Source organism: Emys orbicularis, chromosome 25 (genome assembly GCF_028017835.1).
Source record: "Emys orbicularis isolate rEmyOrb1 chromosome 25, rEmyOrb1.hap1, whole genome shotgun sequence".
In the NCBI taxonomy this organism is placed as follows: Eukaryota; Metazoa; Chordata; order Testudines; family Emydidae; genus Emys; species Emys orbicularis.
The window spans coordinates 4,253,698-4,262,312 of NC_088707.1; positions in this window are offsets into that span (position 1 = coordinate 4,253,698).

An 8,615-nucleotide genomic window follows, 5' to 3' on the forward strand; every position below is an offset into this window, starting at 1 on the left:
TAATATTTGATGTACATCCACAAATTAAAGAATGTTATCTTAGTTCAGAACAGAAAATATTTTGCTCTTTTAATGTTGTTTTCTCTTTGGAATCCATTAAGACAAAACCAATGTAATGAGAAAGGCATGGCCAGGTTTCTCCAGTTCAGCTCACACCTGGGTGTCTATAATTCACTCTTACATTCTTAGCTTCAGAACTAGATATCCTGCATGGATTGTGCATTAAGTTTCAGCACAGAAGGAGACAGTCTCTGGAAAGAGTCCTAGTTTTTTAAGGAAGGCAAAAATTAGTTTTTTTTACAGCACATGCCTTTCAGCCATAAAGCAGAAGAAACTTCAAAATGCACCTTTGTGCTAAATATAATAACTGGACAGTTAAAAAAATTATATATGTCTCTGGAACTCTGCAAAGTTGAAGGATGTTTAATGCATGTAGACATTCTAAGATCACTGTTTTTTATTAAAGTACACAGATATGTATCCTATTTACAAAAAGTTTTATATTTATGGTACATAGCTTTAAAAATTGAAAATATTTAATATGTGCTAACAGTATTTCACTTTGGATTATTTACATGATGGTTATTTTCTTCATATTATTAAAATACCTTTTTCCCCTCATCTGAAATATTTCCAAATTATTTAAATATGTGCCAAATTTTGCCATTTGAGACAGCTGTTCATCTCCAAGAGGCAGATCCGCAGCTGGCATAAATTGTGGAAGCTGACAATTAACACCAGCTGAAAATCTGCACCTAATTGATTTCAATGGTAATGAGCTGATAACAACTCCTGATGTTTTCTATTTTAAAAGATCCTTTTTTTTTTTTTTTAAACATATCCAAGGATAGAATTTGGCTGCATGTATGGGTGGGAGTGGAAGGTAATTTTTTTGCTAACATTCACCTAGAAACTTAATTGTGCACCAATAGATGTCAGAGATGAAACCATTCATTTAAAAACAAAATATGAAACATACTGGTTTGTTAATAGTGTTTTTAAAATCCATGTTCTGGATTTTAAACAATATTTTAAAACACATTTTTGTTCTGTCTCTCACTTTTATGTGTAATAATTATTGACCTATTTTAAAATAAAATACAGAATAATGGGAAGGATATGTAAAGTCATTGTGATGCTTTGTGCTGTAGCATAGTGAAAAAATGCAGTTATAAATGTGACAACACAAACATGTTGTAGGTCTTACACCAGTATATGCCAGTTCTAGAGACCCATGAGTGAACCAGACCCCTAAGTGAAGACGCAACAGCAATAAATTGCAGCAAATCACAAAGAATGGCATAAGAATGCAGCTATGCAAGAAAGTGGGGCCCTTAGATTTAATAGCAGCAACATATGATAAGAAATACTGACTTCACCAATATTAGTCCACTCTCTTAACAAATCTTCAAGGACTTTAAGTTTATGGGTGTGCCAGCTTGAAATGTTACAACGTTCCCGGCATTATGATGATTAGTGGCTGCTTTTTAATAGATACAATAGCTCAGCGAGTGTTTGGCATTAGTTTCAATTTCTTGGTGCTCCAGCCCTTCTTTCCAGAAGGAGATTTTCCTTTGCAAACAACTGAAGTTCACACCTCTTGTCCTCAAACAGGACTTCCCAAATAGGTTTGTTTAAACTGAAAAACAGTCTAGCACAGCCAGCTTTGTAGCCAGACAGCCTTGTGTCAGGATCCCATTAGATCTCCCAAATGTATTATTACTAACCATGTTTATTAGGGTAGTGCCTTCAGGCCTACCAAAAATGGGCCCTATTGTGCTAGGCACTGTACAAACACATAGCAGTAGGTGGCCCTGCCCCAGAGAACTTACAATCTAAATAGACAAGACAGACACAGAGTAGGGGAAGGGGTGTCATTACACTGATTAAGTCAATAATCAAATGGGAGACTGAGGAAAACCCAGTGTGCTAAAGGAATTGGTGATGATGATGATGACAATTCAGGAGTTGGCACTGTTTCTTCTGAGTTAGTACTGAACTGGTGTTCCCTATGATGTTAAAGGGGCACTGAGCTAGAAATGCTCGGTGAAATCTTGGCCCCATTGAAGTCAATGGCAAAATTCCCATTAACTACAATGCAATCAAGAGTTCACTCTGAATCTGTTTGTATAGGAAAAGACAACACTTCTTATCACTAAAGATCACCTAGTAGTTCTTGAAAGAGTAAGGATATTAGTCCTGATATCATGGCTAAATTTCATCCTGGGCAATTAGATTTCTCCTACATAAAACTCCCCCTGCAGTTTCAATTGGATAAGGGATTTGTCATTTCCCATCTTCAGCTGTTGTGTGGTGTTGGCAGTGCCTTGTTAAACAGCTGCCACATTCCACTGCTGAATTAGTTGCATTTGGGATATGGCTAAAGTGATTGTTATGCATAGTTGGTTAGGTTGCTGAAATCCTTTGGGGAAAGAAAGCATTTATGGAAGGATATAATTAGTGTCCCTGGTTTTACACCCAGCTGAGGCGCCATTCCACACATTCCTTGCTGCTCTCTCTGTCTTTATCACTTTAGATTGTTGACATCAGATATACAGACTCATGAAACTGAGGTTATTGAACATTTTATTTATATTCAAGAGTTGCTTCCCATAACATTTAGAGTTTCCATTTTAACTGCTTTGTGGGGGAGGAGAGAAGGGTTAGGTTCCTCATTTTGGGTGTCTCACCCTTTTTAAAGCCCTGACTGTGACTCACAATTGGGTCCTGGCAGTGGCATGCTGTGTAATGCAGTTTGGGCTGAAGCAGATGCACTGGAGAACATCAATTTGGATCCACAGGCAAAGATATACGCACTGTACTTCTCCCTCGGGAAACTTTGTACTGACAGGAAATTGTACTATGTCAAGTACGCAGCTCGCAATGATTACATAAAGATGGGACTTATGGTTAACATTTTTTTTGTAGAAAGTCTTGTCAACAGATATCAAATAATTCTTGCCACTTGTACCCCAAAAGTGCTTATATAAGCAACAAACACGACAATTCAGAGTAAATTTCCTCCTAATTATAATGGTGTCACGTGAGTTAAGGATGCATCAAGCTTTTTTCCATTACAAAACTTCTATTTCCAGGAGTGTATTGCTTCCCAGCAAGAATTAACTGCAGGGGGAGACCAGCCATAGAAAAATCTTACCTTCTAGGAGGGTTGTTTTCATTATACAATACAATCTGAAATAAACATTACATGTGATGCTTATTACACAGTAGTGGATGACGAAGTCTTTCATGTTGTTGGCTTGCATTCCATTTTTAACTCCAGAAAACGGTTTGCATTTGTCCAAAACAAAAAGGGTCTGTTATAATCCAGTGTGTGGACTAGCAGTCTGGAGGATGAGGAAGAATTAAACGTGACTGCAGTGGTCAGGTGGATATGGTATGCCTGCACTGCTCACTGCTACTGAGTCAACAACAGGAAAGGGCCTATGGGTATTTTTTCCTATAATTCAAGCACTGGGGATGGGCTGAGCTTTGTGGAAGTGGCCACGAATATGGACTGTCCAGATGGTCCAAGATGGGCACCAAGAGTGGCCGCTTTTTAAAATCTTGTCCCTGGTGTTTTGGCCTCTTTTCTCTTTCCCACCCATTCCCTACTCCAGACCCCTCCTGGTCCTGCAGACTGGAAATAATACACAGAGGCAGTGGCTTGATTCAGGATCATGTTGGCCTACAGGGAAATTTCCCAAAAGGCCCCAGAGCGCCTCACTCAAACCTCTCCAAGCAGTTGTAAATTAAGCTCTGACCTCCCATTGATCTAACTCCTGGCTGGGTGCGGTAGGTGTTTTGGACACACAACTTGCATTGAGAGAGGGGGTTTAGAACCCCCCCCCCTCCAGTGGCTTTATTTGGAGCTATGGGGGCCCCCCACCCTCAAAACAGATGGGCCCATGGTATCATGGGGATTGGTCCTGCTTTGAGCAGGGGGGTGGACTAGATGACCTCCTGAGGTCCCTTCCAACCCTGATATTCTATGATTCTCTGATCATTCACATCTCCCCGAACAGGCTTGGAGTATGAGTTGCTGGCTAACTAGCCATTTCTGAGGCTAATCTGTGTTCTGGTTGTTGCTTCCCTCCATATAAACTGGGCACTCAGATTAGTGGCAGAAATGTGTTTAAAAGCATTTTTCAAACACAGGCTCAGCACCATCTGTCTTGATGAATTGGTCCAAAAGGTCCCTTGGATCTTTCTTATGCATAGGGATTTTCCTTTATAGTCCTTGTCCAAAATTCCTGCTCCCATTCCTGAAGTGTTCTAGCTAGTTGCCACCCTCCACCCCAGAAGTAGCTGCATTTTAGCAATACCCAGTGATAAGCAGTGGGTGATCAGTGAAAATGAAAGGTGACGTGTCTGAATAAGATACTATTGTGATATTCAGATTTTGCTCTCATTTTGTGTTGTTTTCTTAGCTTTTTTTTTTTTTTTTTAATTAAAATATATATATACTTTCTAAAACTAAAAAACAGCAGGTATTTTTCCCAAGGAGGGGGGATATCTATGTGGCCACAGAACAATGAACAGTTACATTTCCTTAATACCAGCGTGGCAAACAAAACAACACACTTCTCCATAGTGAGGTTTCATTATCGCTCCCTCTCTCTCTCTCTCTCTCTCTCTCTCCATTCTTGAGGCCAGGTTGCTTTGTATTTGCTCTTCAAATGCATTACAGCTCAGACATTCTGTCAAGGGCATTTATAAGTCTTGACATCTGCACTGTCCAATGGCTGCTCTTCCTGGGGTTTTCCTCTCTCCAGCTGCTCGGGAAGCAGGTTGCTTGCAAAGAGTTAACTCTTTCTCCTGATGGCTCTGGCATTGCTGCTGCTGAGGATAAGGTGACACTTGTCTGACCCAGGCCTGAGAGCTGCAGAAACCCCAAACATGTTTAAGGATGGGAAAACTGCACGTATATAAACACAAGTGACAAAAGGCATCAGATTTTTTATCAACTGGGCAGCGAAGTGGGAACGTGGGAGCTGTTGCTAAAATGATGAGCGAGAGCGCCAGATATTGCAAAACACCCATCTGCCTCCATTCAAAGCATGCGACCAGACTCGCTTATTTTATCTATAACTAACATTATATTTTACTTCTTTCTCAGTGGGACCAGAAATCGCTAGCGCACGCAGCATTGTTATTAAAGGCAGTGGAAAGCCCTTGATTTGCTTGGGAGTAACTGATAGATAGAGCTGGAGGAAAAAGATAATAGATTATATATATTTAACTATTCTAAGCAGCTTGATTAAACAAAAAGGTGTCTCTCTCCCCCCACATCAGCTACTGTGCAGGAAACGGCTGCTGTGATGCCAGCAGCATGTCTGGGTCAGAAAGCCTGGGAGCGCGCTGGCTGAAAACAAGAGCATTGCAAACAAAACTAACCACCACCTTATTCCCCAGCAATTAAAATGGTTTGGAGCAAATCCTCACCTGGACGATGCTTTGATTGGCAGGCTGGCTGGCTGCTGTCCTTCATCCTTCCCCTGCACTGCTGTTGGCGCTCCTAGAGCAGGTAGATGATGTAGGAGAGGATCACCAGGCCGATGATGGCAAAAAACATTAAGATGAAAATATCCAGCATGGTGGATGTGGCGGAGGCAGGGGCACAGGCTGCCTCTTTGGACTGCAGGGGAGGGAGAGCCTGAGCCGCAGATGCTGCTGCAGTGAGGGAGGCAGGCAAGGTGGCTGTAATGGCAGAGACAAGGACTAGCCCAGATCTCGTTCCCCAACCCCCACAGTATTTCCCTCCTTTCCCAGCCGGAGGACAGGGAGCCATGCCCAGGACAGAGTGAGGATGCCTGATCAGACTGAGCTATAGCTTTTCATCAAGGATGACAGCAGAGTTTAAAAAAAATGAAAAGGAGGGGTGGGGGTGGAGAGCAAAGGTTCAAACTGGGGAGGAGCCCCCCAGGTTCCTAAGGATCTGACTGTACACAAAGGGGCTCAGCCCGCAGCCGAGCTAGCAGTAGTAATTTACCTCCAGGAAGAGTTGCTTTGCCACCCGCTGTTTCAAACAGACCAAGCGCCAGGCTGCAGCTGGTTCAGAGGAGGCTGAGCTAAATGGATGTGTAGCTGCTAATATTTGCAGCTATGGGCCCTGGCTGGGCAGAGTCACAGGCAGGAGCGAGGAAATGGGACAGCCCATTTGGGGCTGATTTTGTTATGGCTCAGACGTTTATTACTATCGGTCACGTTGTGGGGCTCACTTATAAACCCCGGTCATCACTGCAGTATGTCTGGATAGTTTGGTGCCGTTCAGGGCATCCCAATGGAGGCCTGAGCTGCCCTGTTAAGGCATCACCATTGAACATGGGGCTTGCTGTGTGTTTGCATGGCTGGCTGTAGAGAGACAGTGATGATGAGGCAAGCCCCAGGACAGCCCCTGGTTGCCTTCCCAGAGCCAGAGGGGACAGGCTATTTAACTGGGGATGTGGCCTTGCTTTCTGCCTATGAAATGGTAAATGGGTTCTTAGCTCCTACACACATGCACTGAGCCCTGGGGAAGGGTGAGATATATAATTATTAATAAATTTGTTAGTCTCTAAGGTGCCACAAGTACTCCTGTTATAATTATTAAAGTAGGACCTAGAGGCACCAACTGAGAACAAGGCCCCGTTGCACTAAATGCTGCTCAGGCACATCATGAGATACAGAATTAGCTAAGTTCCTGGAGGATACGTCCATCAGTGGCTATTAGCCAAGCTAGTCAGGCACGCAGCCCTATGCTCTGGGTGTCCCTAAACCTCTGACTGCTAGAAGCTGGAACTGGACAACAGGGGTTAGATCACTCAATAAATCACCCCATTCTGTTCACAGCCTCTGAAGCATCTAGCACTGGCCACTGTCAGAAGACAGGATACTGGGCTAGATGGACCGGTGGTCTGCTCCAGTCTGACCAGTCTTATGTTCTTATGTCCCAAAGAGCTTACATGCACATCTCCAGGAGGGAAACTGAGGCACGGAGATTTAAGTGATTGCCCAAGGTCACACAGGGAGTCTGCGACAGAAGGAAGAATGGAACCCACAACTTCAGAGTCTACTGGGCACAGGAGTACACTCCCTCTCAGTGACTCACACAGAGTACGTCTACATGGCAAGCAGAAACCTGCAGCATTTCAGAGCCTGGATCTACAGACTGGGGCTTGTGCGACAGTGCTAAAAACAGCTGTGAAGCTATTCTGAGCCTAAACCTTTACACAGCTATTTTCAGCACGGTCGCACAATACTGAGTCCATAGACCCAGGCTCTGAGACTCGTGGCCGCAGGTTTCCACTTGGGGTGGAGACATCACTGGTGGGTTCCAGTAAATCAGCTGTAGAACTGGGAGCCAAGGGCTCTTGACTCCCAGGTTGGTGCCTTTCTCTTGGCATGACAAGCAAAGCCATTTTGATGCAGTGACATGGAACCAGTTTAAAGGGGACCTGCAAAACTTTTCCTTCTTCGGAGTCTGACGCAGCTGCTCCCTGCAGATCCACTGCTACTTGCTTTAATTTCACTAGAACACCCATTTTCATGGGAGGGAGTTAAAAGTAATGGTGACCTTTTCCCCCTCACGTAGGTCCACGTAATATTCCTCTCTTTCTCTCCTTTCAGGGGGACTTTCTACTCCTAAATCTTTCAGGTATCCTTGAAAATCCCACCTTGCATGGCTCCAACAGCCAAAGTGAAGCAGTAGCCATCTGCTTTCTGACAATAGGATTTAGTCACCAACTGGAGGAATGATGGGCTACTTACGAGGTATTCAAAGTTCAAGTATGACCAGGTACACTGGAATGGGAGTTTTCCCCTCTATAGGAAAAGGTCTCCCATTTGACCAATTAACTTGATGTCTGCAGCAACTGATAATTGCTACAAAGAGGGCATAGAAAGCCAGGAGGTTTTGCCAAATGTTTTACCTTGCTAAACTCACCGACTTCTATTGCCCTCATGACAATGGTATCTGAGAACCTCGTTCGGAGATTTATCCTCCCCTCTGTGCGGAAGGGAGGTATTTCCCCATTCTGCAGAGGTGTTGAAGGCACAGAGGTTAACGAACAGATATACAGGAGACCAGATCTCCTATGGGGTACAATGGGAGCTACCAGACACGTAGTGTTGTGGAGCTCTGAAAATTGGGGCCAGGCAGCTAAAGGTTTGGTGTAGGGCCCAGATCCTCAAGAGATGTTTAGGTTTGTAACCAATTTCAGTGGAACCTAAATACCTGTAAAGGATCAGGTCCTAAGCGAGATGCCTACAGTCACACAGGGAGTCCATAGCGGAGCTGGGAATGAAACCCAGGTCTCTGAAAGCCCAGGCAAGTGTTCTAAGCACAACCATTCTCCTCTATAGCAGGGACAGAAGTGGCTCTGAGCCAGGCAGGTAGCTATTAAGAATAGACTAGAAGCGTGGCTGTTGATTTAGCTCCCAATAGACTTCACTGGGCACCACATTGCGCCCATGAAGTCACGTCACTGCAAAGTTTTTTTTTTTTTTTTTAAATATCCAAAAACTGATTCAAAATTAATTTCCTTTGTTACTTGCCCTCCCTCTTCCAGCACAGCTGGTAACCTGTTTAAATAAAGCCAGAGGACAATTAAAAACACAATTAAGACCATAGAAGT